Here is a 20,915-nt window from a genome sequence, read left to right as displayed (position 1 = left end):
CTAAATTTGATTATGGGTCGATTAGATAATGTTACACAGAGGATGGATAGCCTGCAAGTTGGAGGACAGCGTGGTGTTTCTCAACCTCACATTATTGGTTCCGTATTAGGACAAGCGTTAAACGGAAATGAAGGGCGCCGGACAGCTAACACTGTTTGCCTGTCTAACAACAGTGACTTTCCTACGCGCTCTGGATTAAATGCTTCTTTGCCTGCTGTTTCCATCCAACCAGGGCAAGCGTCTCATGTCACGGATGTAGAATCTACTAACTTACAATCCAACGATGATTCCTTGTTGTTGGGATGTCCTAATATTAATCAGATTTTAAACAAAATTGATTTTTTTAACGTACCCTCTACAAATGGGCTACAAGGTGAAGAAATAACAGTAAGTAATATTTCTGAGTCCATTAATTTGTTTGACAACAAAATGTTCAAGTGTAGGAAACTACAGCTCGAAGTCTCCTACTTACAGGAATGCCTAACAAAAGGTTTGGTGCCTAAAGGGCTTAGGCAATGACGTTTTCCTGTGGGGCTTATAGAGGGTTCTGAGTTTCATAAGGAACTATTACAGCTGTTTGACAAACAGGCTTTTGAGTTTATGGGTTTGCTAATTACCTACTATAACAAAGATATTGATTTATTAAAGAGTGTTCTGGTTGAACTGGAAAATAACATCAAAAGGGATGCTGACTTTTTCAGATACAAATATGATTATACCCGTATTTTTTCAAGTATTGAAGCATCTTTAACTAAAACGATAAATACTAAATCTAAAAAAATCAAAAGGGACATACATGAATATGCTACTAACACAGCCTACCCCCATCCCCCGGCTGTGTTTAATAAACTACAAGGGAATGGGGTAGCACATGACAGGCCCCAGGATTCAGGGTCTGTCGAGATATGTGATCCAATTTTTATTGAGGGTACTGATTATTCTGAGGATCCTGGTTTGATGGTTCGTAGAAGTGAAAGAATCTCGAATAATAAGAACAATAGTACCAATAGGGATTCGAGTGAGGAAGGTTTTAATTTTATAGACAACCCTTTACCTTCTCAGTCGTCTAACATCCCACAGAACCACCAACAACATTTTCAGCAAGGCCAACAACAACGGAGAAAGCCAAAGCAACAACAAGGTCAAAGGAAGTACAACCAAAATTATTTCAGGAATCGGAAAGTACAACACACGACTTAATGGGCAGGTTTTTAGATCCTGTAATTATTTGTGACGCTACCTGTGACTTTAAAGTGTTTAATTACACCTCTTTCACTAGTGATTCTGAAATGCTTCATTTGTTTTCAAAAGGTTTGTCCTTTGTTCCCGATTCGGGCTTCGCCCTGGTTAAGTGCATTATGGACCTTAAGTTGTATGTAAGAAAACTTAATCTTAAACTTCTTATGGGTGACAGTAGTCTGTGTGAACCTCATTTAAGGGTCTCTAGTGTTTTTAACCCGCCCTTAAATGATACCTTGCGTATCTTTGAAAGAGCTTGTGAATTGGACCTTAGGGCTTTGAATAATAACAAAAATATTACCCATTTTCATTTTATTAACATTACACAATCTCAACGTGAATTAATTAAGATTTTGCATGACTGTAATATTAGGGTAATGAAGCCCGATAAGGGCGGGGGGGGGGTTGGTCCTAATGGATCAATTTCTCTACACAGAGAGAATTATGGAGCTCCTTAATACTGATTCTTATCAAAAGGTCAGTAAAAATGAGATTAATATTGCACACAATAAGATTAGTAGCACCATAGAAGATTTGTTTCTTGAAAAGGTAATCGACATGGAATTATATCAGTACCTCATAATGTTGGCACCAAGGATTCCAGTTTTGTTTGGAATCCCTAAGATTCACAAATCACTCACAGAACCTCCATTCCGTCCCATTGTCGACGGAAGGGGATCTGCCACTTATGCTTGTGCTAAATATGTGGACAGTATCCTAAGGCCCTGTATAAGGCAGGAAGACCAAATATGTAAAGACTCATGGAGTTTTTTGGAGAATCTCAACAACATTCCCTTCAACAGCGATTATTGGTTTTTAACCATTGATATTAAAGATCTGTACACTGTTATTCCTCAGGCAATTGGCATTAAGTGGGTAAGGGAGTTCATGTATGATGTAAATATAAATAATGATGTTGTGTATGTAGTAGAAACCCTTTTAGAAATTGTTTTGTCCAACAATTTTCTTTTATTTGACGGGCAAACCTATTTGCAGAAATCGGGTGTTGCAATGGGGTCACCTTGTGGGGGCAGCTTTGCAAATGTGGTGCTTGCTTATTGGGAGAAAAAATTCATTTTTCCAACGGAAATGTTTTCCACCAATGTCGCCTGGTACACTCGGTACCAGGACGACATGTTTATCCTTTGGAAAGGGCCTCCAGAAAATGTTCCTATGTTTTTGGAATTTATGTCTAAAACCACCACTTTTTTGGAGTTTACGTATGATTTACAGGATTCGAGTATTAGTTATTTGGATATTTTGTTAACCAAAGATCAAGTAGGTAAGAAATTTACAAGTGTTATCTACCGCAAACCAACGTACTCGAATTCATTTCTCCATTTTACGAGCTGCCACCCTTTCCATCAAAGGAAGGCTGTTGTAAAAGGGCAAATGGTGAGAGCTGCAAGGATGGTATCTGAAACTGTAGATTTCTTAAATGAATGTGAACACCTTAGTGACATGTTCCTTGACAGAGGTTACCCTCTCCATCTTATACAAGAAGTTAAATTTGAAGTCATTCATAAAAGAATGACTGGTCACTTTAAGCCAATCCTTTCATCCACTTCAGTATGTTTTTCACCAATTGCCACCATTAGTCATCATACCCCTGCACCCGATGATCTAGATGAGGTGGTCCCTCTTACCAGCACCCGTACATGCGAACTCTGTTCAAGTCCTTCCAAGGTTGAATTGATTACAAGATTTTTGTGTACATTTAGTACCAACCATATACAAATCAGGCAGGTTTTAAATAAAAATTGGGCGTTTATTAAAGAGGATACTTGTATCACTAATAAACTAGGTGAAAAACCCCAGATCACCTTCAGGAGAGGTAAAAGCCTGAAAACCCTTTTGGAATCAGGGCCAGTAAGAAGCCTTCTCACCAGTAATGGTATTAGTAAATGTGGAAGTTGTAATCAATGTAAGTTTATCTGCACCGATTCACGAGTTAGGTTAGGTGATTTTTTGTGCAACATTAAAGCAAAGGCCAATTGTCATACTAGTGGGGTAGTATATGCTGCTATATGTCAAGAATGCGCTGCCTACTACATAGGCAAAACTGAGCGAAAGCTCAAGAAACGTATATATGAGCATCAATATGCTATAACTAGACATGATCAGTGAAACGCTTTGGCTAAACATATCCTATATCAGGATCACCATTTTAAATTTACCATTTTGAAACACATAACCCTCGATAGTAGGGGTGGTCCTTCGAGATAGAAGAACTACGCTGGCAAATACGTACAGCTTCCTACATTTACCCAGGACTTAATGATCATGTGTCCATTAGTTGTTTACTTAAGTATTTAGCCCTAAAGAGGTAAACTTTTTGTTTAGTTTAGTTTTGTTTTATTTAATGTAGTGTATATAATGTCCTTAGTGTGGTTATTATTATTTTTATATGCTTCACACTATGGCATTTTTATTACATTCCATTGGATTTTTATTCCTTATGGTTTATATATTTGTAACATATTAAAAATATTAGGGATATTTTAAAGTAACTTAACAGATTCCTATGTCAAGGATCTGTAATACACAGGAAGTGTTTTAATATTTTAATATTTTAACAATTTAACAATAAGGTGATTGTCGGTTTATGAATAGTACTTTGATTTTAAATGTTATATGCTGAATCTGTGACAATGCATTCTCCCGTTTCTCTGCAATTTTTTGTATGCTTTTTTGTATGCTTTTTAGCATAATTAGTAGGTGTGTATGAGTTCAATTATTAATTAACACGTTGTGATTAGAGGATGTATTTAAGCCTTTGTAAAACTGTGTTAATGTTTTTGTCTTCTGAGGAAGGAGGGTCACTGTATCTTCCGAAAGCGTGTTGCTCAAGTTATTTGAAGTTTTGTAAAAATAAAGTTCCTGTATTGGGTTCGGATTCCAGCTCATCTTTTCTTGTTTAATCCCCTATGTACACTTAATGTTGTATGTAACCAGAGTAGAATGTTTGTATGTTACTGTCAGGAACAGTTACCTAAGTTTCCTAGGGTGGGTAATCACAGGAGTGTAGCTGAATGAACAGAGATACTTTTGAAGTTATAGTTCAGAGTGAATAATCCTCCTGGTGTACATGAGGCAAGTAATCTGACATGACTTGTACATACCGAAAGGTCGATGATACATACCTTAGGCATTGAAACTTGCAGTTATATATATTTGTTAAGATATGTGTACTGGGTTTTATGTGCTATTTTATCAGGTATAGTGTAATATTGCATACCTAAAAGGTACATTATACTGGCCAAGTGTCATGTGATTTACTTGATGTGCTTGTTATAGCGGCCTTGAGTCGAATGTGTATGTTGTTGTGAGGAAGTCTGTTGTGCATGAAGGCAGAGATGAGGAGATGTGAGAGTGGTAATGCAGTTGTGGATTCTCATTATCATGACTTTTTGTGGATTTTCCATGCATAATAGTGCAGGTAGTAATGCACTAGTTTTGTCTTGGTTTCCACGGGTGACCAGGGGGGTTGGGGTCTCTCGCCCACACAACCTGATGTCAGTGTGTCTTCAGACTCTGATAATGATGGTGGCTACAGTGAGGTACAGATGAGGTTGTCAGGGGCTTAATCTGTCACAGAGGTTGACATCCCTCTTCTGCCCCCATTGTCACTGCACACAGTCAGTATGCCCACACATACCCAGTCCTCACAGGCCTCAAATATGGGACAGTCAGAGTGTGGAGACATTGATCAGGCCAGTGTGGCAACTACGGCTTTAGTGAGTGCAGACAATGGTCATAAACAGAGAGCTGGAGAGGTCCCACACAGGTGGATTGACAGGGGTGCTCATAGGATAACTGCTATCCGTCCACCACCTGTTGCAGGTGTCACATCAGGGGTCACTTGGCACATGATTTGGGCCATCATGGATGCACAGGTACATTCTGAAAGGAACACCAGATGTATGCTTAGGTTTATGGATGCAGTACAGTCTGACATCTGTACTGCCTCGACCACATTGGGGACACCCTGGATCGGTTCACTGATGCAGTGGACAGACATTGGGCTGAGACAGTGTATGTCTTGGACTGCACATTGTGCTGAAACATGTGGTTGCAGTTGGGCATCGGATCCATGGACGTAGGTCAGCAACACCATCTGCTGAGAGTCTACATGGTCTGTGCACAGTTACGTTCCCATAGTGGCAGTACATCCAGTGCTACAGAGGGGAGTGTGCTGTCCACACCATGAAGTGGCAAGCCATGGACAAGTGGTCCTGGACAGTCCTGTGGGAGACATAGTCCCAGCAGACAGCAGCACCATCAGGTACTAGCACCACGTCTGACCCTGGGCATGGTGATGGTAGTACAACTCCTAGCCAAGCCAGTTCCCATGTTCAGGGCTGGAAACAGTGAACTGTCAACTCTACCATGTACAGTCCACAGCTGTCCAGTATACACATGTGTAGGGCTAGAATTGGGCTTGACTGTGTACACACACAAACTCACATACCACTGTCACATGCAGGTTACCTACAGATATACACAGCACCTCTCCATGGACCATCTAACCCACTCCCCTTCATGACTCACCCACATGCTGTCAACTGTTTGGGCCAGCCTAGGCCTCCAGCATCCCCACACATCACACTGTGCAAGTGATGATATCTGTGCCACATCCCTGTCATCCTTCCCATCAATGCAGGGGAGTGCAGCTCTGTGTCTGATGTGCAGGGTGACTATATTACTTGACATGTATTCATGTAATGCAGTATTGTTATGCCATGCCACTTGTAGTGGTCACCAACATACACTGCATGCTGTCATGTGTCATGAGTATACAACACACTTTTGTGGACCTTATGTTGTATGATGTTGTATTGGTGGTATTGTTACACAATGACTGGTATGTCATGGACCTGTGTATGTTTCTATTCCAGGAGTCTGAGGGGATGGATACATAGCGGCAGTGAAGCAGCATAGCATGGCATGGCAGCACAGCAGAAACATGACTTCAGCAAGGGACAGCAGTATAGTGCATGGCTCCATAGGTTCACATCTGTATGACAGTCTACCTAGAACAATGGCGATTGTCAGCATACTCATGCATTCATAATTTGTGATAAGGTCTCCTAAAGGGCAAGGTGTGATCTTGCCAGAGCCAATATGCTGCCTATCTGTAGGGCGCATAGTATATGGATGACTCACTATAAGGACATTAATCTATGTGACATTAGTACTACATGCTTGTGGGAGACATTTGTCTAATAGATAGAAACACACCCTTAAAACAGACCCTGTCTAAAGGTACACAGACCACCTGAGCACACCTCAGCCCATGCTGTCTGTTTGATTGGATGGACAGTCATCATCTCAGCACACGTCATCTACCTGAGTCCCTCTTGGACTGGGGCAATATGTGCTGGTCCTGTACTGAGGAGTATACAGATGTCTCTGATTGTGAGGGTTGTATGGCCATTATGCTAGTTAGGTTCACATGCCCTATGGATCTATAACACGATGTATACTGCTGTAAAAGCCTCACACACAAAGATGATCACATTATGGCTACTATCACTTCCACTCACTGCATACAGGACACACCAAGGCACACACATACTGCAAGTTGGCTATATGTAGATTAGAACACTTACCTATGTACTGGTACACACTACAGATCACAGTACCTGATGCATGCAATGCAACTCATGTCTGCTAGTACTATCAGTTTAGAACATATAATGCTTGTTGATATCAGCAAGCCTTGTTGTGGTCTGTCATTTGGGAGCTCACATCACCTGCTACAAATACAATGATGCAAAACAATGTGGGCAGGATTCACGAAGGCTTGCACGGTGTGTAAGAGACGTGCAACACTCCATGCAAGCCTCGCGATCCAGGAACAGCCCTAAGCTCCATGTAAGAGACCAGCTAAAACGTCTCTTACATGGACTGGGCGTAGACATGCTAAATACCTCACTTGCATCTGAAAGGTATGCAAATGAGGTATATTAGCGATCCACGAAGCAGAAACCAGTCCATGTAGGAGACGTTTTAGTTGCAGAAATGTACTCAGTTGACAACTGAGTACATTTCTGCAAATTCCACAACGGAGCCATGTCAGCTCCAAAAAAGGTTGCATATGACCCAGGCAGCATGCCAATGGCCAAATATGTGGCCATTGGCAATACAACCCGATGCCAAAATAATAAAATTATAATTTTGTTTTTCGGCGATCGCTGATGTTTAAACCCAGCGCAGCCCCGCGCAAATGGGCTGCGCTGTATAAAAACATAAAAAAGGTTATAAACCCACAAATGTGGGTTTCATGCAATACATGGAATGGCAATGCAGGGACCATCAGACCAAAACCAACATGGCCACCTTAAAAATGGTTGCTAAGGGGGGAAGCTGAGTCTAAGACATGTAACTAAGCATTAGTAGGCAATCTCATGTAAATGAGGGTTCGGATACTGAATCTCACAGTCACATAGCAAATGAGCACAGTCTGAGTAGTGTAAAAGATACATAAGGGGGAGGAATAGAGTAGGATATAGGTGACATCACAGGGGGGAATGGTAGAAAGAAATGCAGTTCATTGGAGGCCAGTGTAACTTGACAGATGACAGGCACAGATCATGGAAAGAGGTGTGCCACTAGATAAGTCATGGAAAGTCAAGAAATGGAAGGTGTACACTGTTACTTACACCAAAGTTTCTTGCTGGGCATGCATGCGCACGTGTGCACGCCATGAAGCGCGAGTAGGACAGTGCGCGCGCGCGCGTAAGGCAGTCTGAGCATGTGGGTGCGTGTTGGGAGATGTTTAACACTGTTTGCGTGGGTGTGCGTGCGTGTAGGGCGGGCTGAGTATGTTGGAGGCTGTTGGCAGACGTGTAACAGTGTTTGCACGGGTGTACATGTGTTTTAACCCGAATAAGTAGATTCTGAACCGTGTAAGCACGTGTGCATGCTTGTAAGCCACTGTGAGCGTGTTTCAGATAGTATGCACGTTGCTCCCCCCTGAGGAAACAGAGAGGAAAAAGGAAGCAACAGAATTAATAGGAAGCTAGCAGGGATAACTGCTGAAGCTAGCAGGTGAAAACAATTAGAAGCAGGCAATTACACAGGCAGAATAGTAGCCCAGCCCAGCACTTAAAACTCTGCAAACAGTAGTGCAGGATGTTTCCCTTAAGAGACACTGCAAGACAGGAGTAAGCTAATAGAAGTGAAAACTGAAAAAGCTGAACTCAGAGCAGAAATGTTAGGGGCTGCCATAGCTGTCATAATGAGACATAGGCGACTTGCTGAGGGTGGTGACAATGCAGATGGTGCCAGACAACCCACAGTGAGGAGATGGAGAAGAGTGTACAGGCCCAAGGTCACCTACCACGGGTTACATGAGCTGGAGATAGTAGAGCGCTATAGAGTGGACAGAGAGCTCCTGCAGCAAATTGTTGAGCTGTGCAGGCCACGCCTCACACACAGAACCAACAGAGGGGAACCCATCCCAGTGGAAACCAAGGTATGTGTTGGCCTAAGAATACTAGCAACAGGTACCTTCCAGAGACCAACTGGCGATATGATGGGGATATCACAGGCATCAGCCTCCAGGGTACTGCACCAGTTCCTGGATGCCATGTCAGCACATGTTGGTGATCATGTATATTTCCCTAATGCCCGTGAGGTATTGGCCAGCAATATGCATCTCTTCCAGCAAATAGCAGAATACCCTGAGGTACTGGGTGCAATAGACTGCACGCACATACGCATTAAAGCACCAGCCGGTGAGCGGGGTAGGGCCTACATTAACCGCAAGGACTTCCCCTCCATCAACTGCCAGGTCGTGTGTGATGCCCAGGGCATAATAATGAATGTGTGTGCTGGCTGCCCTGGGAGTTATCACGATTCCCACATCTGGCATTTGACGCAGCTGTACCAGACATTTGCCAATGGGGACATCCCACATGGACACCTAGTGGGGGATGCAGGTTATGCACTGGAGCCGTGGCTGATGACACCCATCAGAAACACACACCTGAACAGGAATGCCATAATGAGGCACACGCACAAACACGTAATGTAATAGAGCGTGTGTTTGGGCTGCTCAAGTCATGGTTCCGGTGTCTGGACACATCTGGTGGAGCCTTGCAGTACACACCAACTACATGTACCCAAATTGTCATGGTATGTGCTATGCTACATAATATGATCTTGTGAAAACAGGTGCAGCAGGACCAGCATAGGGCCGGGCCAAACAGCCCCCCACCATTGCCAAGGCCATCACAGGCAGAGCGTGACTCGGAGGAGGAACAACCTGAGCCTGCCCCAGTAGGCAGAAGGAGGCATGCCCAGTATGCCCTGGCCTTGGCAAAGAGGCAACGCATAGCACATACAATGGCTCAGTAGGAACCCTGGGAATGATACCCCCTCTGACTCACTCAAATAATAACATGGATGCCTAAAATGACATGACCTGCTCACAAACATGTACAGGGAAGTGTAATATGCGCATCTGACAGAGGCAGCCCTGCAGCACCACCTGAGGCATGAATGCTATGTGTTAAGTAATGTAACACCATGTACTATATGCACACCTGAGCATCCTGACTAACATCCACCCTCACCAAGCATGAAGCCACAAAATGATGATGCGATGATCAAGTGCAATAACTGGCTGAAGTAATGCAGTCAGTCAAAGGGGAGCCAATGTGTTTCAGGCTGGGAAGATATGCGGAGCTTGACATGATGCACCACCTGCTAGGGGTGGCATGCACCTATCATGCCATGCCCCATGGATACTGGCAAAGGCTGTCAGTACCCACAGCATGCCCTGAATAGGTAAGTCTCAAAACACAAACCCACCTTCATAGGTTCTACAAGGGATAGGAACCTAGATGTAATGCTACCCAATGACAGATGTATAAACAGCAAGATGTGTGCAGTGTAAATGCACACAGTATGGAGAATGTAGATACCAGTCCTGTAATAGAGAACTGGGCAAGGCTCACATCAGCACCCTAACACTACCTGGTCACACCTCATACTGTGCTGTACAGCCACAAAACATGGATCAAGCTACAAAAGTAGGGTGACTAGCAAGAAATGGCAAGGATAACCACACCCCCATGTTGGTACCACAACAAGAAGCAGCATGGAATAGCCATGGTCAAATACCAATGGCTAAAACTGGCTCACAGTATATAGCCTGCTGCAGACTACTGTCCTAATACCAGGAACAGCACCTGGCCTATGTCGGAATACATGAATATATCAAGCCCCCAAACCACATTATATTGCTTGACTGAAAATACCCAGACATACACCGGTGTAGCATTGTACTAGCACCAACACAGTAGGAGAAAATTACCCAGATTCCATAAACCAAAATGCCCAGGAACAATGTACTACTCCCACAAGAGGGGTAAGCATACTGGATGTGATAATCAGCAACATGTGTACTGGATGGCAAGATGAGAAGTGTACCCCTCACTGGTAAGACCAGACTATAGAGTAATCACACTGGATATACACATCCTGACCCCAGTCCCTGGCCAGAATACCACAGTGAAAAACATGTGTAAAGTATAGGTTGCAGCCCTCAAAACCGATGTTGAATCCACAAAAGGCCCTGTGCAAGTGCAGAATATGGGACACACCACAGAACATGTTATACAGGCATTCCATGAACACAGCCAGGAATGCTTGGAGTATGCAATCACAAATAACAACAACACACAATGCCATACACGCAGGCATCTGGCATGCTGGCCTCCAGCCATTACCAAACCATGCAAGAAAATGAGGAAGCTACCACATGATAGAGCAAACATAAAAAGGGAAGTAATCACTGACCAGTAGTATGGCAACAACATATGGCCACACATACAATCCACTAAGTCCAGCCACAGCAAGTAGAATCTGTGAATCCAGAGGCAATGTGATGCCAGTACCAAGTACACAGACAACCACAACACCCCCCAATAAATACAAATATATGTGATAGATGCATCCATGTATCCAAACCAGAGGTTTAGCTCCACCAACTCAGTACTGTCAAAACTAGTCAGGAGGAGAAGGTAACCACATACACCACAAACCCAGTCCCACATAGACCTACCACAACTGTAAACCAAACACATAAACACAGACAAATATTCCCGGAGGCCTTAATTACAAACACACCACACCAACAGAAGCCTCCAAAGTAGATCACAAGCAACCACAACCTTCAAACATAGCACATGCAACGAATAGTACGCAAAGCTGGTGTGCCAAACAGTCACAGGCCAGAAGGAGAAACAACATGCCTGATACAGTCATAATAGGTGTCTGTATAGGCAGACACACAGCTGTCCCACTCACCAGACTGAACAAAGGAAAGGGTAGAGTAAGCTGCTTGTAGGCTGCCACAAAATGCCACATAACACAAGTACGCAGGTCACCCCAAAGCAAGCAGAAATATGATGCACTCAATGTCCATGCTGGTGTGAATTACCTGAGATGTACCTCCCTGGTCAACATCAAAAGAGACATGGATGGTCCCTCTGAGTATGTACCCCAGGGCGGATGACACTGGCTGTGTGCAGCATCCAACCCTCACCAAGAATGATGCCACAGTACAAACACAGAATGCCCATGTTTAACAGCTGGCACAGTTACAGCTGTCAGTCCAAGAGGGTCTAATGTGTGTCTGCTTGAGATGTCAAGCATGACAAGCCATGCTGCTGTTACAGGGATGACTGTCAGCTGTTACCCGTGTGCATCTGGATACTGGATAAGGCCTTTGCCGCCTCCATAGAGCCGTTTGTAGGCAAGGCCAAAAAGACTACCCACCACCCTAGAAAACATAAGTGGTAGGAAACATAAGGGTAATGCTGACCAATGCCAGATGTGTAAACTGCAATATGCATGCCCCTGAGGCACTTCCCATTATGGAGAACATTGATGTCTGTCCAGTGACAGAAGCCTGCTGCAAGCCTAGTGATAGCACACCAGCACTACTAGGTTATACCACATATCATGTGTTATGGCCCCAACACCTGCACCAAAACATCAAAGGAGGGGAAGTATCCATATGCAGCACAGACACCCATATTGCCAGGTAACTGACAATGCACAAAGCAGCGGACACCACCCATGTGCACATAACTGTAGTCAAAACTGCTGTACAGTCTGTAGCATGCGACAGACCACACTCTCACACACAAAAACTCCACCCAGACATCCGAAGACACTGGACAGTATGAATGTCCCACCAAATACCAGACAAGGTACACACAAAGTACCACATAGGTGTCAAACCATTATGTATACAAGGAGTAATCAGGGACCTAGGGACACAGGTCGACATTAATCTGTCATGTGACACCCACAATGCCAATGTGGCTATGAAGACTGTTGATACTGGACACCGTATCATGAAAGGATTCACATCAACATCAACAGAGGTCACTGTACCGCTGTACTGTTCCCTTATCAGACCCATAATCTAGTACAATGACTCATATGGGATGTACCGTACGTGACACCTGCAGCGGTTCGGAAGACCTCATAGTTACCCCACCAACAGGATAAAGGGTGTGAAATATATGCCATATGCTGCCTGGCTGTAGACACCCCAGCTGACTGCAGTCACACACTGCCTACACAGAGGCATTGTATGTCTGTTGTACAAGGCCATGTCCAACACAGGAGTAATGGACATGCTACACCACAGGAAATCAAAGCCATTGGAGCTGTGAGAGTCACAGATGTCAACCTCAACACATAATGAAATAATATGTGCTGGAGGGACAGATACATAACCTATAGGCTCCCCACACCCAGAAACAGGATCCCAATCCATGGTAGGCAGAGCCCCTCACTGACCCCCCTCAACAGGAATATTGCCAAGTGGATGGATGACCGTACTTGTATACTGGGGATCCTCACTGTGTCACGACCAGACAGAGGCACAGTGAAGAACTTCATAAATGGCCATAATTGAACATAGCAAGGGGTGGTGAAAGACAGACCCACTCTAGCTAGGCTTACTAATGGCCTAGGTTGTCTAGCCTACTATGAACCCATGAACCTATGAAGATACAAAACGTACAGGACACTAAGGATAATCACAAGGCTTACCCAACTGATGGTAGGAACCATGTTGGGCATCCACAGATATGCTCTGAATCACACAGATATTACAAATAACATACCAAACACACACACATATTGCTAACATACAACCTGTCAGGTGTAGTGCAAACAACCCCCCCCCCGAGTGGTGCAAAATACCTATCCCAGCAGATGGTCCCCTGACATTGCAGATGCTGAGGTAACAGCCATCATCTGCAAAGCAGAACACACAGCAGCAAAGGTATGTGATGGTGTCCTGTGCTGAGGCCAACATGGACCCCAAGAATAATGGAATGCCAAATCACACTACTGCCCATTGTCAGCCTTACCACAGGATATGTACCCAAAGAGCAGTGTACAACAACAGTGGTCCATCACAACAAAGGTGTTGCCTGAATGGATACTCCAAACTACCACCCCAGGATCCTGACAAGCTTGTTTTGCACAGCTATGGAAAGGATCAGTATGTATCACAGACAAAAGGCTATTGTGGACCTACTGATACCGGACCCTACACACTGTGGCTGTTGTAACTGCAGAACCGCCCCCTAAACATGTCTGACCCATTTGAAGCAGTCATTAAGGTCATTGATGAGGGCTATGTGGTCCACACAGCATAGCTGGACCGTGCACATGCTTCTAGACAATACTGTATGAGTTCAGTATGGATATGTTCACCAGCTTAAATATACACCCCTATGTCAGTAGAGGGGTGGCAAAGCAGACCAAGGACAGAACTGACATGGTCAGACATGCTGCATCCATGTCAGACTACAAAGCGGATATGAGTGGCATCCCACAAGGCCTGGTCTTGCCCCCCCCCTGTTCTGTATACATGTCCCATAGGTATAGGCCAACATGGAAGGACTGTGACTGAGCACGTATGCAGAGGAGTACAAACAGCCCACCATATCTGACCCCCAGCTGACACAAGTTACCCACAAAAGGGCCACCTACAAACAGACAACTGTAACCATAGCCATGTCAGCAAGCTAATTGCAGAACTGTGTATAGACAACCACCGTGGATATACAGTAAGTGCCCACAAATTACCACACAGGTGTTAACCCATGAGGTACCTAACATGTAATGTGAGACCTGGGTACAAAAGGTGATAAATATCCTGCACTGGACAAACATGTGGCTGTAGTGTTCGCAGAAACATGTACCATATACCCACCCAAACATGAAGGTTGGCAGATGTAGATAAGGGGAACTCACTGTGGCTCTGCAGCCATCCTCCATCAGCGTCACAACTGACTACAATAGCCCCTGTGGGATATACCACAGCAGACACCCCCATCAACTGTAAAGTCCACAACAGTACCCCACCAGGGGTAGCAAAGAACATGAACAGATGCCATGTGTTGCCTGAGTAAACAAACTGCAGCCCCACACACCGCCATCCTTCCCAGCTACAGGAAAGCTGTGCCTGATGTATGAAGCCATGTCTAACCTGGAATGAATGAACATGTTGCACCTTGTACAATCTGAATGGCAGTGAGCAATGCACATGAGAGACCTGAACCCCAGCACTGACATACATAGGACAAGCTGTACAGAATGATCCATAACACAGAAGGCACCCCCACACTTCAGTAAACTCCTGGTACAGGTCAGCCAGAGAGCCACATATCGACACCCCTCAAGAGGCATCCTGATGAGTGTATGGGAGATGGTAGGCTACCCTGGGTATCACTGTTATGTCAGAGGTAGATGAAGGCACAGTATACTAACCATGACTTATGTAATGGCAAACTCCAGTTACAATGTGTGTCGAAGGACAAACACACCCTGTGACTAGCATCAGAAATGGCCTAGGGAACATCGCTAGTGTTTGCCAATGTCCACCCATGTTGTGGAATACACTAGCAATGTTGGACAAGCCTGGTGTAGGTAGTCCATATCTGAACATATTGCAACATGGTCATATGTGCACAACTGGCCCCTACACAGTCTGTTGTGCTCACTATGAAGATGTCAAGCAGTCATAGGACTAAAGCCCAGGATACTGTCCACCACAGTGAAAGTACCAAACTAGTACACTATACGGTACTACAGTGTTAGGTCATTATGAAAGTATATTGAGAACTGTCTGCAAAGTATCCCATGCAATCCCTGCAGGCACAGTATATTCCCTGTTGTGGCAGACATGAAGCAGTTGGCCAGTTAGTACACAACATGACACCCAACACACAATCATAAACGTGCGATATTGCCAAAGTTCACACACACCCAAATATGTGGTGGACTTCAGAGTGCAACATATGGAAAGCTCACACTGGGCATGCTCGCACACTTTGATAAATGAGGCATATGTCAGACAACATGCCATGGAAAGGCTGAACTGGGCATGCTCACACACTTAGGCCATATCTCCATTTAGCAGTTGGCCACACATATCTGGTATTTGTACGTGTCAGTCCAGGAACCAACCACAACACAGCAATCAGCCCAGTGCACACAGTAAATGACCACAGAGACATGATATAGTGGATCGCCGTCATATGCAAACATCTTCCACAGATACACAAGTTGGTCATAGGAACAGGGAATGCTATGGCAATAATAAAGACCTGCAAACAGTAGAACAGCACAACAAATATTGTGCATCCGACAATTGAACATATGGGTGTAGAGGTCAATACTAGGCTTCTTGCCCCAGGGAATGACAGCTCAGCCAGAGTGTGCTTGGCATCTGCATCCCCAGGATTGTAGGCTACTGTGCCACTGTAAAGTAGGTCACAGAAGGCAACATGTGAGGCTAGTGAGCTGTGCCTCTGTCAAGCAGGGGCACCGTGGAGGTCTCAGGGATTGAATGTGCTAAGCCAAAGCCATGTTGTCTGTGTGTGCTGTGAGAGGGTTGCTGAGGATCTCTGACAGTAGGTGTCCGTCAATAACAGACTGAGGGGAGCCCTATCTGCATTCTCTGGACAATTCCACTGTCAACACTGTGTTGTAATGAGTATGTGTGAATGAAGTGCCGTGCCGGAACTGTCCACAGATGTCCTCTCTCTGTGGGCTACAGCTCTGCAATGTATTAGGTCACTCTGTCTGTTGAACGGCGCATATATGGCTGGTGAACAGCTGACAGGTGTCTTGTTGTGGAGCAGTCATGGGTATATGTGGGATAGCATGACCAATGCAAACTGTACACATGCTCATAGAATGCAATTGTCAAGGATTATGCTGAGTGGCCAGTATAGTCCTCCAGCATGGGTCCTCTGAAGTCATCCACCCCAGTCTACACAAGTGTAGAGTCTGCTTGTGCTAAACACAGTTTGTGTGCAGTGACAACCTTGCCTGGGGGTGGAGATGAGATATGGATGTCCAGGGAAAGGTGGGTATGATCAGATATCAACAATGGTGGTCTACCTCTGGTGTGGAACAGTGAGTACCCACGTTGCAGATGGACAGGTGCAATATGTATTCACCCATGTGGCTGTGGTGTGTGGTTCTGCCATAGCACATGGACCCACAAATTGTAGTGGCTGTAGGGTAAAGTGGTAGAGGCCTGAGTAGTTGTCACACACAATATGCCTGTACCTGATGTTAACAACTGGAATGGTGTATGTGAATACCTGCATATCCTGGCACTGTTCCCAGGGATGCTAAGTGTGTGTCCTGGATGTGGGTGTGGTTTTCTGGACTGGTTATGTTGTGTGTTACAGGTCCTGTGGTCCCAAAGCATGGTATAGAACATAACCTGCCAGTGCGATGTGCATATCTGACCCTGACGTAGGTGGCTGCAAATGCATATATATGCTATCCCCCACCTGACAGGTAGTACTACATCTACATACCTCTGTAGAAATAAAGATGTCAGCACCCTATAAATACTACAGGTGCAGAACAGATGCCCAGTAATTCGGATAGTGCGCTCTGCTAATGCATCTCCCTCAAGTGTCATAATATAGTTAGGTAGGGGTTCGAATCCTGCAAATGCTCTGTGTGTGTGTGGGTGAGTGAGTGGGGTTTGTGTGTGTGAAAGGCTGTGAGAGGGAAATGTCCCTTTTGGCAACTGGGAAAACACACTACAGGATGCACATTCCCCTTTCTAAACACTGATGATGTCAGCACCCTATAAGTACAGCAGGAGAAGGGAAGCCTCCCAGTAATGCAAATAGCGCGCTCTGCTAATGCGTCCATCTCGAGTGTCATAACATATTTAGGTAGTGGTTTGAATCCTGCAAATGACAAGTGTGTGTATTTGGATGTGGGAGGTTAGTGTGTGTCTACAAATTTGTGTGAGGGAAATGTCCCTTTTGGCAAATGGGAGAACACACTACAGGATGCACACTCCCCTTTCTAAACACAGATGATGTCAGCACCCTATAAGTACAGCAGGCGAAGAGAAGCCTCCCAGTAAAGTCAATAGCACACTCTGCTAATGCATCTCTCCTGAGTATCGTCATGTAGTTAGGTAGGAGTTTGAAACCTGTAAATGGCATGTGTGTGTTTGGATGTGGGGAGTTTGTGTGTGCGCATTTCCGTATGAAAAACATGTTAGTTTTGGCAATCAGGAGATCACACTACCTGATGCACATTACCCTTTCAAAATACTGATGTTGTCAGCACCCTATAAGTACAGCCAGAGAAAAGGAACTATCTAGTAAACCGAATAGTGTGCTTTGCTAATGCGTCTCACTCTCTCACGTGTCATGACTTAGTTAGGTAGGGGAATGAATCCTGCAAATGGCAAGTGTGTGTGTGTGTGTGTGTGTGTGTGTGTGTGTGGGGGGGTATTAGGGTGTGTGTAAATGCAAGTGAGAGAGAACAGATCCTAGGGTGTGTGTAAATGCAAGTGTGAGAGAACAGATCCTTTTGGCAAATACTACAATACACCAGATGCTGCATACTCCCCCAGTAAACACAGGGGATGTCAGCACAGCCAAACAGGGCTAGTTGGCTAGTAATGCCAATAGTGCGCTCTACTACTGTGTCTATTACCATTGTCAGAGTACAGATAGGTATGTTTTGGTAACCCACAACTGCCACGTGTGGTTGTGTCACACAGTATGACCTTGTGTGGGTCTTTGTACATAACAATGCATGCCATTGCCTAAACCAGCAATGGCATTGCACACATGATGTATGTGTGTGACACATACACATAAATACCTGTGACCTGCAGTAGTCACCATGTCTGACACATGCCTCGAGTGGATAAATGGTATTTGCAATGTATACCAATATGACTGTGTCTTACTGTGCAGGGTCCGCACGTGGTATGTCTCTATACAGTGTGGGTGTATACCGTGAAATACCTACAGCAGGGGATACACATCTGGTCTGGGCCATATAGTGTACATGTAGTCAATGTACAGGTGCTGCATGTTCCCACCTGTTGTGGTAGTGGTAACATGTCATTCCACTGCAATTCAGTGATCACATGCTGTGAACCCTTCAACTAGTGTGTTGTAGCTACAGTAATGCTCACACACAATGTTTGGCTGGATGCAGTCCAGCCATATAAACACAGTTCTTGAGACTGTCATATTGCCAGTGTTGTTATGGAGGATAGGTGGTCTTCCTGTGTATGGGAGGGTTGTGTGTGCCAGGCTATGAACCAGATGGCAGTCCGACACACTGTTAGCTGCACATGATTAGGCCCTGATGGTTTGTGCTGTGCCAACAACCTGGAGGTGTGTGTATCTGTGGTACCTTGGGATACCACCCCCCTAGCTATGTGTGTTACATGTGTAGGGGATGACAGGCATGGTATGGGGCATAACCTGTCAGTGATGGGTAACACCTGTGAGCCATGAATCATGAATCTGGTACTGCACAGACATTGCAGTTCACCGTGCTGAGGGCAGTGTCCGGTGCATGCATCTTCCGGTGTACACTGCTGTTGTTGTGTAGCAGCACTGTTAGTGTCCTAACCTGTGTGATACCCACGGAGGTGGCTATGTAAACCATGTCCTGCAGCATAAGGCAGTATGTGTGTACCAAGGAGCTTTGCCATTATACATCGGGCCATGGGTGTCACGTGCAAAATGACCCTTGCACATCATTGTGGCTTCCCTAGCATGTAAGCACACATTGACAGCCAGTGGATACCCTATGAATGACAGTGGAGACTGAGCATAATGTAGACATACAACACCCTTCCCACATATAGTGGTAGAATACCTGGTGAGGGTATGTTGGCAACCAACATCAGGCTCATACTGGCCTGTGCCACATGCTGAGAGATCCATTCTATGTTCCCTATCATGTAGTCCAGGGAGGTATGTCTCAGGCAGCCATACTGGCATGGTCAATGAGTGAGTCATATGTGTCCATGCCTTTGACTGACCTGTATGCATGTGTTCTGTGGTGGACCATAGTGCCCCTGATGCATATCACTGTGACCTTCACCAGATACAGCCTGTTGAGTGGGACCCCAGTGCAGCACACAAGACAGGTACCTGACACATCTGTAGCAGGTGTGTTGTGTAGCCCTACAGGCTGTGAGTGTGTGGCACAGGGGATGTGCGTGCCATGTGTGGCATGTGCTCTGTTCCGATGGAACATATGCCTGTGTGCCAGCTGCGGAGGTGTGTGATGCCCAGGCAGGCTGCTATTCTGAGTCCCCACATATGCCCCAGTGTGTTCAGCATGCTGTCAGTGCATGTCAATGTCTGACTTGTATTGTAGTCACTGTAATATATTTTATTTATTTATTTGTTTATCCTACATTTGTTGACCGGGATAGTCTGACTGGATGCATGCCCATTTCCAGGGGAGGCCCGTGGAGACAAGCTACGAAGGTAGCAGATACAGCATTACATAATACCAGCATTACATATTACAAACAGATTATTTACAGAGATTACATAAGTAAGCAAGTTAAACATGTTCCACAGGTTAATGTTAGTCCTGAGCACAAGTCAGGATTAAATTAAATTACACAGTAAAGTGGTTCACAGATTTTACACATTCGAGTTTGCCAGGCTTGATACCTTGACATAGCCAGTTAAGTGACAAATGTTGTTTGAGTCTGGTGTTAAATTGACCTAAGGTGGACAGTAGGGTAATATCAGCTGGAAGTGAGTTCCAGGATCTACTTACAGAGTTTGCAAAGAGGGAATCACCGGCTGTGTTATTAAACTTTCTAGTCTGAATTAATAGTTTGTTAGAGGATCGAAGCAGTCTAGGATTGTTATAGGGGGTGATAATATTTGAAGTGCAGGAGTATTGTCTGGATTATAGAGGATTTTATAGGCCATAATCAGTTGGTAATACTGTATTAGGCTGGGTATTGCAAGCCAACCAAGCTGATTTAGATTGATGCAATGATGTGTCCTAAAAGGCAGCCCAGTGGCAAACCTGGCAATGTGGTTGTAGCAAATTGAGTGTTTGTTAAGGACAGTCTTGTTCATATTCGAGAGTAGAGGGGATGCATACAGAAGGGTTGAAACAAGGTGTGAGGGAGCTATGGCACCTTTAGCTGGAGGGGCTAGGAAGGCTTTAATTCTGTAAAGTGACCCTAGTTTTCTATTGATGGCTTTGATAATTTGGTTAACATGTAGGTCACATTTGAGATTATTGTCTATGATGACACCTAATAGTTTAGTAGATGGGTCAGGGGAGATTATTGTGCCATCAGTTGATGT

Source organism: Protopterus annectens, chromosome 13.part0, assembly GCF_019279795.1.
Source record: "Protopterus annectens isolate FY-2018-M chromosome 13.part0, PAN1.0, whole genome shotgun sequence".
NCBI classification, from domain to species: domain Eukaryota; kingdom Metazoa; phylum Chordata; order Ceratodontiformes; family Protopteridae; genus Protopterus; species Protopterus annectens.
The sequence above is the reverse complement of the archived record's forward strand: the minus strand, read 5'-3'. Positions refer to the sequence as shown.